General features: G+C 37.9%; 1 protein-coding gene across 13 annotated transcripts in view; it reads right to left on the minus strand.

Annotated features, from left to right (window-relative positions):
- Positions 1 to 13,743, minus strand: part of TENM2 (teneurin transmembrane protein 2) — an 808,680-nt gene that overhangs the window by 629,175 nt on the left and 165,762 nt on the right. The window contains exon 1 of one of the 13 annotated variants that reach the window (XM_074916392.1): positions 627 to 751. The exons of the other annotated variants lie outside the window; for them this stretch is intronic. The gene's annotated coding sequence lies outside the window, so the exon portion shown is untranslated. Of the gene's footprint in view, positions 1 to 626; positions 752 to 13,743 lie in introns of those variants that run through there. 13 annotated transcript variants of the gene reach the window in all.

Raw genomic sequence — 13,743 nt, forward strand, 5'->3', positions numbered from 1 at the left:
GGGGAGGGAGAAGACCTGTCTCTGTCAGCCATTTAGTGCTGCCAGAGCAGCGGCTGGCACACAGGCATGGCTGGTCAACCCCTAAAATGGATCTGCAGGCTTGAATCAAAACACATCCTGCAAATAAAGTCCTGTTTTTTCCTTCTTTACATTGCACCAGACCGATGTGTAGAGGCACCCGAAGCAGCTTCAAACATTGAGGAAACATTTTCTTGGTGGGATGAAGGAAACTCTGCACAGCACCATCATCAGGCACCACTAGAAGTACAAGTGTAATTTGGTCCGGATAGAAGTAAAACTTAACATTCCAATAATGAAGAACTATTCCAACAGTACTTTATGAAAAATCAATAGTAATTGCAATGGCAAACGCTGTCTTTGGATAAGAGTTGTTATTTACATGCATACTGAGATAACCAGTATATTGTCTCTTTAAAAGGGATAAATAAACTCCAAGGAGAGTCCGTCCCTCTCTCATTCAGATTCATAAGCGTGCATAAATACAGATATATAAATTTTTTTTAAGAGGGATAGCACACGCACACCTCTCTACATACAAAGAGCAGCTAAACCGAGGCACATGTGTTTGAAAGCCTGCATAAGAATGTCTCTGTCGTTTACCTCACCTTGCACGGGTATGCATCCTATCAACTGTCGAGCACAACGACAAGGATACCGGGATTCACAGCTCTTTCAATGGGCAAAATCCCAGCGTGCTTTGATCAGATCTAAAGAGTAAAGAGAATGAGCCTACAGCTGCGATGCCCCTGCCCGGGCAGTTCCGCCGAACGCTCCCCCCCCCAGGCCGCCGGGCAGCGCCGCCTCCCCCCGCCCCGCGGGAAAGAGCCGTACCGCAAGGAGCCGCGGGGCGCTGCACGTGTTCCCCGCCCCAAATCATACCACGCACAGGACAGGACAGCACAGAGAAAGCTGCAAGGTATGTTATCCCAGCCTTCCTGACTCTTCCCATACAAGAACATCAAATAGAACTAGCAGTAGTCTGGTTCAAAGCTTTTTTTCCTTCCCCCCCCCCCCCCGTTCTTCCCTCCTCCTTAAAAAAGGTGATTCTTTACACAGCAAATCCATTTTCTGGGGGATGCTGGGGAGGCCACAGGTTTACAAGGATGTAAGCAAAGGCAAGAAGAATCCACAGAGGAGAGCCCCACTGAGGTTTCCCAAGCAGCCGAGACCACATTCAGCTCAGGCAGTCCTAGGTCCGAAAGGGCTGAAAGCCCGGGAAAGAATAAGTGGCATTTCAGTTATGATTGCCTCTCTTGCTGTCCCCAGGTATCCACTTATGGCCATCGATCCAAACTGGTATGGCCTATATTCTATTTTTTGTTCCTTCTAGCATCTTTCTACCTCTAGACAGAGATAGAAAAGAATTATTTGTCTTGATACCTACCAGCTCATCTTGATAATGCCTTTTGCACTGGCAAATGAAGATAAGTTATATTTTCACCTTTCACCCGACTATTAATCCAATCCCAGAATATTAAGTCAGTGCATCAAACTACGTATTACCTCATTTATTTAGCCACACAAGATGGTGTGACTTAGAGACAAAGAATCAAGCCACAGAATACAAAAAATAGGCATTATGAGATCCTGATGCCCTTCAGCAAACAGCATATTCAAAAAAACTCGACAGTTCACAGCTGCTTTTTGTCCTTTCATGATTTTTCTTTCATAGATCCTCTTTCTTCAGTTACAGATAGCATATATATATAGATATATATAGATATGGTCACAAACACCAGACATTTTCAAGAACTCTTTCACGTGCAAATATATTCTCTGCTGTACACAGTATTAGTCATCAATTAACAGCAACAGCTGCTGAAGATCAGTGTAGCACCTTGATGCTGATACATTGCTGCTAATGAGCATAAACCACACTTTGCACTGAACTGTATTGTTAGAAAGTGTGGAAAACTGAATGGATTTTTTCAATTCTCTATATTTATCCGTATTTTAAAATAACTAAATACGGCATGAAACTGCATTTATTCCTCCCTCCCCCCACCAAACGTGAGTTGTGTTCTAACAAAACTACTGTAATGAAATTTTCCTATCTCTAAGTATAGCACTGCTCTAATAAAACAGTGACATAAAACCACGTGGTTGGTTAATTTGTGACACAAAATAAAAGGCCAACTGAGTGGCAAGCCAGAACTGTCATCTGAAATTAGGGCATATGACAACCCTAATGTGATTTGAAATTCAGATTTATATTAGGCCTCATTAAGCAGTTTAGAGAAATTCATACATCTTTTTACTGGGTCTTTTTTTTTTTTAACCTAATTACCTTTACAGAATAATGTACATAAATACATAAATAAAAACTGTATTTCTAAATCATAAAATATTTTAATAATATTTTTTTCAAGTCCTATTATCTCTCAGCTATGAAAGTGGAATAGGCAAGAGCCTTCACAATTCATTAAAAAACTGCAAACAACAAAACAATGATAAAAACATCTGGCATATGTATTGGACGTTGCTTCCAAAATAATTTCAAAGTAAGGAATGCCAAATATTCAGAGAACTAAGAAGTGACTTGCCAATTGCCTTCTAGGTAAGGGTTATATTTATCAATAAGACTGAAGCCAACTTACTTTTACAAACTGTAGTTTAAAGACAGATTTTCTCTTTTAATGTAGATTCTGTTTAATATTTCTAGTCCTTGCCTCTCACAATACCTGTCAACTTGTTAGTTTAGGGCTTAAGCCAGGACCTTGATACAACACAGCAATAAAACATGTGTATCTGTAAATGCTTATGGCTTATCAGTAGTCCCTTATTAATGGAAATCATTTCATTTGTTGATTAGTCGCTAAAGAGCCACGTGTACATTCTTTGCCAGCAGAGGATTCACTGACCATGTTTTATTCGTTTGCAAAAAATTTCTGCTCAGTATATTTATATGGTAACCATTTGAGTCTAAAAATTGGTTTGTTTTTTCGTTGATTTTTTTTTTTTAAATAAAGCATTTACTGAGATAAAAATTTTAATTAATGTATTTATTTTTTTAAATACACCTTTGGGAAAGTAATGCACAGAGAAAACAGCTTTATATTCACCAGGAGATTTGGTGCTGTGAGGCTAAGCAAAAAGCCATCTTGCCAAGCACAGTGTAGTAATTCTGCTATTTCTATTGCCAGTGATCTGCACTGAGCAAACAGGACAATTTAAAAACTTGCAGATGTTTTCATTAAATACATATTGATAAAAAAATACTGTGCATGCTTTCATTTTTACAAAACACAGAAAAGACTCTATGCAACAAACGAGCTTAAAGCCTCAAATTGAGAATATTGGCATTTGGATACCGAATACTGGATAGCACCTAAGTGAGCATAAATACACTTAAACAGGATTTTCAAGTATTAAAAGCTAAGACAGTGAATCTATACATAGCCAGTGATAAAAGAAGAGCTTAAAAGGACACCGATTGCTCCTGGCTTTGCTAACTTAGAACAGTAATAGGCAAGAAGGTTGAACAGTTTCCCCTTGCAATAGCAGCCTTAAATATCCACACATATATGGGCAGGCCAACTTCAGGTAGTAAGCCTTTGGAAAACATAATTAGTATCTAAATTTCAGGGTCCTGAATTTCAAATGACATTTGAAAAATACTTGGTTTATTAAAAAACACCATGAGTTCCACCTAGGTATTCAGTATTTTAAACCAAATATTGCTGATGTAAAAAACCCATAATATACAAAGTACAAAACTTTATAAACAGAATGGCTAACCATTCCTAACATGGCAAAAAAAACCCCCAGCATGGTACCTTATGTAGCTATGGCTAGCAAATTCTGTCTGAATGTCTGCTGGGTTTAAGTTTTTAAAATATTTTCCACATTATCATGCTACTTGCAAAGAATCCTCAAGAAAGCATCTTGAGGAAAGACTGTCATCCAACTTTTATTCTCACATAGCGATGCTCAGCTCTCAGATTTTTACACCTTTCCCTGTTTTTACCAGAAAAGCAAATGTTCACATGTAGGCTATTATTCAGAACTGTTCTTTCTCAAGTAAGAATCTTTATTCTGTGACATTTAATATGTTAATAATAAAAATATGCTGGTCAAATTCAGGACACATTTGTGCATCACACATACTTCTGTGTATTACAGTGTTATGAGGAGAGGCTGAGAGAGCTGGGCATGCTCAGCCTGGAGAAGAGAAGGCTGAGGGGGGATCTCACCCAAGTGCACACACACCTGAAGGGAGGGTGTAACTCCAGAGAGCCTGCTGACAGGACAAAGCAGCAGCGGGCACAAACTGAGACACAGGACATTCCAGTTAAGCGCTGCTTTCCAGCGCAGGTGGTCAAACACTGAAATAGGTTGCTCTGAGGTTGTGGTGTCTCCATCTGTGGAGATACTCAAAACCCAACTGGACACAGTCCTGAGCAACCTGCCTGAGCAGGGAGCTGGGCTAGAACTTCAGAGGGACTCAGGAAGCAGGACAAACTGGTAGGACTCCAGAGGTTCCTTCGAGCCTCATACATTCCACTATTATTTACATTTCAGTATCATTAATATGCTGTAATTGTGCAATCTGCTGGTAGGGGTTTTTCTGAAGCTAAAGACTTTCAGTATCCATCTTCTTTTTCTTTTTGGTAGGCTTAAAAGCAATCATTTCATACTGTCCTCAAGTGCAGCATAGAAGTTTATTAATGGAAGCTGCATACATGCACTTAAAAATAAGGGGCTAAGCACTCCTTTCCTGATCCCTGCTTGCTTTCTATCCAGCCAGTATCATAACAAGGGTGTTAACCATTGCACTTGATTTGTAAAACAACAGAGAGCATGATAGGAGAAAGAGCAGCAGTTTGGAAAAAACAAATAAAAATTAGTCTAACAAAGACCAATCACAGGAACAAGGAGAAGAGAATAAAGACACACTTTTAATATCTGTTGATCCATTTCTATGAAATTTAACAGACGGCAGTCATCTTGAAGATATTAAATTCCCCTGAGCTCTGAGAAAATCTGTCAGATAGTAAACCAGAGACTTGAATTAGCATTACCTCTGAGAAGAGAAATCTGAGGCTAGTAACTGCCTACTGACCAGCTGCCCCTCAGCCCCCGAGTCACCCGGGGCCAAGCAGATGTGCTGCTGAGGGTTACGGGGGCAGGAGGAACCTGTGGAAGGTGTTGCAGGAAGGTTCAAAGGATGGAGGAAAACAGGAACTGGCATCACTGTAGGGGAAAAGGACAAGGGGAAGATCATAGGGAATACGAGCAGAGAGAAACTGGTAATCCTTCTGGTGGGAGGGTTGCTGAGGGAATCCGGGATGAAGGACGGAAACCTGCAGGCAGTGAAGCTTCATTAGTTCCACTAATCACAGAACAATTTGTTTACAGGAAAGTATTTTGGTTTGTTTGTTGTTTGCCTTACAAGGATGAACAGGTGTCTTAATATATGCTGTCTGTGGAGTAACAGAGGAGCAGCCAATACTGAGAGCACTCTGTTCAGGCTCAATTTATAAATGGAAAAGTGATTCTGCATTCAACAGGAAGGATAAAAACGGTATCCTGCTGTTCACAGTGGGAGACAGAATTTAAATATCCTGTAATATAATTTGGTACATCACCACATGTCAGGCTTGACTTTCGTAATTTACACCAGTAAGTTCTTACACAAGAATAAATCTTTTCAATTCAAGGCAGTAACTTCTGATTTACATCAGGGCAAACGGAAGAGCATGAGGCCCTTCTTATCTTAATAAAATTTGTCATCTACCGTTAAATGCATTAATGGCAGATATAATCATATGTTAGTATTGTATTACAAGATAACAATATCGGCACTGGATTGAGAGAAGAAATACATTACTGTTTGGTATTAAGTCATTTACACCATCATTCACAAAAATCAATTAATAGGTTGCAGTATTCTCCAATTTCAGTTGCTTTTTAATTAAAAGAATAAATCAAATCACAACTAAAAAGAAACTAAAAACCCGCTTTGGGGAAAAATGTTTTTAAAGAATGGCTTTAACACACACTTTTATGTTCAATTTTAGATGATACAAGGTCACAGCAAAGGTATCATTTCTTTCAGTAAAGTCACACCTTGAACAATATGGGGAACATTTTTTCTCCTTCAGTTCTCAAATTCTTCCATGGTACAATGGTGTTTTGCTGCAGATACATAGTTTGTAGAAGACAATGCCAACAAAGCATCAATCACAATGCAAATACCCCTTGCCTAAAGGATTCTCGTTAACGTTTGTTTAAAAATAATCCATTTTTAATAAAGATAGCCAATTTAAAGGTAGAGTACAGCTTTCAGCACCATTCTCATTTTCAAGCTGAAGTGCCCTCTGCTGGCCTCGATTACAGATGCCTTTCCTCATACATTTTGTATATAACTTTTTAAACATGCAACTTCATTAGAAGGCGGCATACAGACTCCTATAAAGATATAAAATTTAATTGTTGGAAATTATTTTCCTTTTTACGTCAACAGGATCTGCACTAGGGAAAATTATAAAGGGGGTTTAAACTTTGCACCAAGTGAAAGTGTTGGTTTTGCTCAGATGTCTAATTCTGTGGATGGATGACAGCCAGATGAGTGAGCAAGAGAGGATAGGGGGACCTAATGCTAAAGAACACCAAGAGAGCAGGTAGCTACAAATACACAATCGAGAATAAATGTATAGGAACAGAGACTGCAGAAGAGATTCAGCATGGAGATTCAAGAAGAGAGAGCACACAAAATCCATCCATGAAGTAAGCCATTAGGCAGCTACATCCTTCCTCTTCTCCACATTGCAAAATGTATTTGCTAAAGGCTTTATGCTGCTTTTGGCTGTCACAGCATTCAGAATGAGAAAGACAGAGGGGCTAAACACAAATATACAAGGAAAAAGAAGATAAAACAAGTTTTGGAAGAGAAAGTGTATCCTGAATCAGTGGAGAAAGGGACAGAGAATACAAGTGACCTCAAATTCAGGTCCAACATGCAACTAGGAAAAAAGGAAGTTAGACATCATTTGAAGGAAAAAAATATTTAAAAAAAAAAAAAAATCAATAAAGACTTTCCATTTGGCTAAATTAGATTTCAGCCCTGAACTTAACTAGGATGATGAAGTCAGATTTCTCCACATCATTTCTCCAGTCAGGAGATGGGTAGGTCATCTTTTATTTCTCCTTCTGAACCCTCTCTAAATGTACAGACACCTATATACTGAAGAGCTTCTTCCTTTGATTCCTTTAAGCTTTGCAGCAATCTAGTTCTTCAGAAGCTCAGCAGGGGTAACAGGAGACTTGTCTATCTTGGAGGAAGGAGGACAGCTTCAGCCAAAGAACATTAGTTATGTGAAGCAGCAATAAACTCCTGAGAGATACCTGCCTGGACCTGAAAAAGAACAAATTACTCCCAAGCTGCTCCATTTTTTCCTGCTCTTACCTTGTCATCTAGATCCTGCATGAGGAAAACAATGCAGAGAAGACATGTTTTCTTTCCCTTACAGATTACAAGCCAAAAACGTGTATTTTTTTTAGGGTAGGGTGTTTCTCTAGTAGAGCTGAACAACAGGACTGAGGCAGTAAGAAGGATCAGTAATGCTGAGAACCACAATTAAAACTTAAAATTGATCTCAGGCTGCCCCTATAAATCTTTCATTATTTTTACCATTAGCATTAGTTAGACTTCTATAAAAAAAAAAATATCATCCTTCAAAGGGCAGGTGGAGAAATCAGCTTTCATGCTTGTGAACTGAAAGACCTGATAATGGATATTAAGTATTAAGATGGATCCAGATCATTAAGTCTTCATCTTCAAAGACTTTTCATTATTAGCCAGTTGCTTTTAATAGAATTTTTGGATGCATGTTAACAAACATTTTATTCTCTTCACATTTAACACAAAACTCAAGCACTAGAAAAAAACTTTCATTGTTTTGCTAAATCTAAAGCAGTTTTAGAATGATTAGGATCAATCTTCTAGTGTATTACACCAACTTTAATGTCATTAATTAAAGGGGGCGAAATAATCAGGCTTAATAGGTTTAGCCAAAATACAGTCACTGGCATTCAACCACGTGCCAACAGTTGCAGTCCTTCTGAAATAGAAACTTACCACACCATCTCTAACACTACTGTCCAATAAATCCATTTTTAAAAAAATATAGTCCATTTCACAGCCATAAAAACAAGGTCTAACATATCCACATAGCTAAAATGACCTTGAAATAATTAAAAGATGAACAGGTTCCATTCATTTTTCTGCTCAATTTAAACATACACATAAAAATATCATTTTAGTTCTGCTTTTCTAGCAATAGGTGGCACTATCAAATACCACTTTTGTAAGTATTATTGTGCACCATATCATTCTGTATTCAAGTGGAACATCTGCAGGGAAATGTGGCTAAAGTTATTTTCCTTTCTGCTTCCCCTAAACAGAACAGAAATTACATCTTGCAGTTGTATTGGTTTCTGTTTTAAACTGTAATAATGCTCAAATACATTTTTACAACAGTTAGAAACTTGAGAGAAATAGTTATTGTTTTGAAGGGTATGCTACTTTAGACAAGTGGCAAGCAGATAAACATGCTACATGCTCCAGCAATTTGTTTGATGATATTCTTATTCTTTTAAAGTTCACAGTTTTAAAATAGGTATTCTTCCAGTACTTTCAGCTATCTTTCTGTGACCTGTTAAAATACATAATATTACTATTTTTTCCTTCAATTTCCGTATTTTCCCACATTTGTAGATAACGCACATGGTTGGCAAACAACACATCCTCTTAGCTTGCAAAATAAGCGCTTTGCTACTCTCCCCCTTCAAGTTGTTGACCACCTTTCTGCTTTCTTCCAAACTCACCAGTTTCACTCCCTGTGCAACATTCACTCTATGTGTTGCTATCTTTCTTTTTCCCACTGGTGGTATGCTGGTTCTACATGCCTGATTTCAAAGATGCTTAACAGCTGCAACAGAGTCAGAATCCTGAGCTCGGTATTTACGAGGCTGATCATGTACATAATATTGTTTTTGAGATTTGCCACTTCTCCAGTGTAATTTCTGAAGTCCCAACTCCAATATAACATGCTTCTCACCTAAGCTGTTTACATAAGGGATATACTTTGTAGGAAAGAAAAAGTATACCAGACTAAGTCTCTTTTGGATTTTAATTTCTTTTGTTTCAAAGTAAAATGCACTGGAAGCCCAGAAACAACTGTTTGTCTCAAAGCAAGGAAAGAATTAAACACCAAAAGCTGTTTTCTTAAGTCTTTTAGTTATTATGGCAAAAGCATTAAACCACTCTTAAAATTACTACACGCTATTAGGCAACCTTCTACTCTTTCTCCAAAGATCAGCCACATCCCCACAATTTCACAGCACTTTCTAATGCAAAGCATGGCCAGACTCCATTGACAGTGTGCTGACACTACATGCTTCACTTTCCATTGTCCACTGTCCTTAGCCGTTCATTATCTTGACTGCTGTTCCTACAGAATAATGATACACTTGGCCTCTGCCTGTGACTAACATATTTTGCTACAGGGCTTCTTTTAATTGAAACACATAGCATATACTTTCTGTTTTGGAGCAACAGCCAAACATTTAGTAGGGAACTTATTTGCTTCCCTGACTGGTAGAAGGCAAAAAGTAACTATGTTTTTAAACAGGAGGTATGCAGCCCAAATAAAATAGCACCCTCCTTACTGTATCAAACTTGGGGAATCTCAGTGTGATCTAAGAAACACTGACTCCAAGTTCCGCTGTGCTGAAAGACATCTTCTATCAAGAAATCCCCCAAACTTTCAATAATAAAGAAACATATATGAAATGGCTAGAAAGTTTTCTCACCTTTTTTTTTTAAAAAGAAAAAAACCCCAAACCACATGCTTTATTACTTGGTACCCATGTAATGATTCCAATTCTAAATAACCAGAATGGATTCTTTTAACTACAGAATGATTTAGAGCTGTGCTTAGCCAAAAGCCAGCAATCAGCTCATAACTACAGCAGATGTTTCCCCAGCTGAAGTCACTCAGTCTAATTCTCTTACCACTGACAAGAAACCGGACATCTAAGACTCAGGAACTGTCATATTTAGCTTCTCAGTGATAAGGAATTACTACTAGAAAAGTTATCAGGCATGAAACTGTCACACATTTAAATGAGATGATAGCTTTGAATAAAAAATGTTCCCCAAAAAAGGGCAGCAGATTTTATTTTAAAGGCTCCACTAGAAGAAGTCTGAACTGCAGACATACTCAGTTGTTTTAATTGTAGTTGGTCGAAGGAAAAAGTCAAGGCATCTTACTAACTGGCTAACAGAGTAGCAGCAGTCAACGAGTGCAGAAAAAAACCCAACAACCCCATGCGGTATTTTGATGGACTGGGCAGAAGTTGTTAATTTTAATTAAGATAAAATTACTGATTTCTGACATTAATCACATCAATTTTTGTTTCACTGACTTCTCAGTTACATTGCCTGTATGTCAGCAATAAATGCTACTAATAAATACATTTACCATTAGAGTTCCAGTTTATATTTTCACGATTGTCCTTTATGTATTTAACCTGTGTCTTTGTAGCATATTCTAACACTTTCTGGTTGCTCTGGCCCCAGACACACCTCAAGAAAGCTTCATTTAGTGCCAGAAGTAAAATAACCTTGGCATAGGTATATAAGCAGAGGAAACTTATGACAACGGTATCCAGTCTGCAACTACTTGAAGCTGACTGGCACTCAGTCTGCATGTCCGTCATGCTCATCTGCAGCAGAAGGAACTGCCCAATGGGCAGGAGGTAACATCCGCCTCAGTGCCAGAACTGACTGATTCTGACCCATGAAAAGAGAAAGGCTTGATCTGCAGAAGACGTGTATGCCAAGCGGTGAAGCCTGTGGTAGAGCACTGACACCCACTTTGGCTCCAGCTCCTTCCAAGAGCTCTTGGGCCTGGACATTTCAAATTCAGCGGCCATCACAGCCAGCATGGTATAATATAGCTCAGGCTTGCTTCACTAATATTTGTAATTACTGATTGCTTCTCATTGTTACTGAATAGACTGCCTAGTAGCTGTGCATAATCACACACTTGTTTGAGATCTGGAAATTTCCCTGGTGTGTCAGTCTCTCAAAAAGCTCCCATCACAGTGACCCCCCCGGTACCCTAATAACAACAGCTACCACATCTTCCACCCCACTGACTAGTAGTGCTATACAAAGTTATACAGTGCCATGACTCCAAACTAAGACTAACTTTATTATGAGTAGTGTCTTTATCATGAGGAACACCACAGGTTAAGACTGAAAAGGCAGGTTTCTGCTGTGCAAGAGAACTGTTAGAGGAGATACCAACAGGTGTGTTCTATAATAATTTTTAAATTGTCATCTTGATTTATATATAAGATGAGCATGTATAGAATTTCATGTCCTGAATGATTACATTTGTTTACATGTAGATCACAAAGGTTTTAACTGCTAAGGGCAGTTGCATTGATCATTGCTGCTAAGTAATCCAGATACCTCCTTCTCAAAACCCCATAAACTAGAAAGACATACATTACCTTCATTGAGCAATTAAAATGAAATTTTATTTATGAAAGTTTGGGTTATTCCAATCTGCTTTAAAAAAACAAGAGTAGACTGCATAAGCAATAGTTTTTTAGAGGACTTTTGAAAATAAGCTACTAGTAAATCTTCCTTGCATGTGGAACAATATTAAATTTCAGCTCTGCCTCTAGCATAATTAAGTACCCACAACAGCATAAAACCTTCATTAAATTACGGTGTTTGGAGTGAAATGTAAATTTGTCTTCAGATATGAGGTTGATATTTCAACCCCTTCACAGCCTGAATATCATTATGGGGGGGTGGAGGGAGGGGAAGCCACAGAATAAGCAAAACAGAGTTACTGAGCACTCCTCTTCTCTGGGTACTGCATAATCAGTAAAGATAACAATTAAATGCCCATATCTCTGCCGCCTCCCCCCAAGGAAGAAAATAAAAAAAACCCAAAAAACCCAGAGATACTTTTTAACTGCTGCTTCCCTAGAAACAGTGATTACTTTATTACTTCTTATACCATTCACATGGAAGTTATTTTTTCCATCAACAACATCCCTCTTCGTGGGAAACAAAAACAAACTAAAAAAGCTCTTTCTGAAATAACAAGGCAACACAAAGGCTCAATTATGCACTCACTCAAAATCTACAGCACTTTGATCACAGTTTGCAAGAGCATGGACTGGCAACTAAGTATGAAATACAATACTGGCTGCACTTCAACAGGAACAACTTCTATCACCTCCTCAGTCCCAACTAGCATGGAGGACATCAGCTGCTCCATGGAGATCATCCTCATCTGTTCATGGTGTCTTTGGAGAGCCTCATCTCTGCAGCCCTCCACATCCTCAAGCAGAGGTCTGACTGATGCATGTATTTATCGAACACTGGAAGACCATCCTGGCCAGCATGTGCCCCTGTCTGAAGGCATCACTGAATCTACTTTTCCACCAAGCCATTTGTTCCTACAGCAAGATGTGGTGTGCTGAACCAAAACGTCCAAATTTCTATAATGTAATATAAACCTCCTGACCTGAGTGTCTTGTGGTCACAGTTGGGACCTGCTTAAATGTTTATAAATGCATGAGTTTGACACCGCATAAAGCTACAGGAAACTTGGAAGAAGTATCTAATGCAAAACCAAACAAGACTAAATCATCTTTGATAACAACCCCAGTCAAAAATAACTTTAAGAAAGATCAAGCTGGTTTTATCTTGATCTATACTTTAAATAAATTAATAAAGATTACACTGGTTTATACAGAAATTATCCTCACTCTTAGATTACATTCAAAAACCCTTTAATTTGCATATATACCGCCTAACTATTGGGCAAAATGCAGAAAATATCTGACATTCAAGTTTGGGGTTTTTTTGGAAAGCCAAGTACAGAAAGGAGGTATCAACAATGGCATCTTAAGCATATACTGGGGAGAAGAGAAAAAAAACCCCAACAAACAACAAAGCCTTGTACAATGTAATTTCCTATTTTTTTTTCCTTTTTCAAGCACTTTAAAAATTAACTTATCTACAGAAATACAAGATACTAAATTGGTTTGTCAATATTCCATTTTTTCAAAACATTAGGATTGAACAAAGTGCTTCTGGAATACATGTAATTCAGTATGTTCCTCATACAACAAAACACTGCCTTTAAAGATTTCTGTGTCTATGTGTATTTTACAGAAAACACTTTCATAATGGTAGTAACAATATTAATGATTTTTTTTAAAGTTTTTTTTTTTTTTTTAGGAAAAGAAGAACAAAACACTAGGAGTGCCACAGAACTTGTAAATATATCTGGCAATTTATCATGACTTCTGGAGCACTGCACATCCTCCTTCCTCAGAATATTCATAATTGTAACTCAAGTCTCAAATTCTCATTCAGTTTTAATGGTCAGAAACTGACCTCATGTATTTTTCGAGTCTATAAAAAATTTTCATTAAGATTTATATTTAGAATTTTCTCCTGCAGTATGCTTTTATTTCAAAATATGCAGGTGTGTGGTAATAAAATACTTCAGAAGCCTAATATAAACATTGCTGTAAAAAAATAACTGTCAGTTTAAGAACTTCAGAAATCCATATATTATAGAAGCTTCGAAAGATAAGTGTATCTATGAATCTACCTTATCGCTTCAGCTACTTACATTGTAAGTTAGAACACAATTAGGTAGTTTTCTGGTTTGTCTACAT

This window comes from Athene noctua, chromosome 12 (genome assembly GCF_965140245.1).
Source record: "Athene noctua chromosome 12, bAthNoc1.hap1.1, whole genome shotgun sequence".
Classification (NCBI taxonomy): domain Eukaryota; kingdom Metazoa; phylum Chordata; class Aves; order Strigiformes; family Strigidae; genus Athene; species Athene noctua.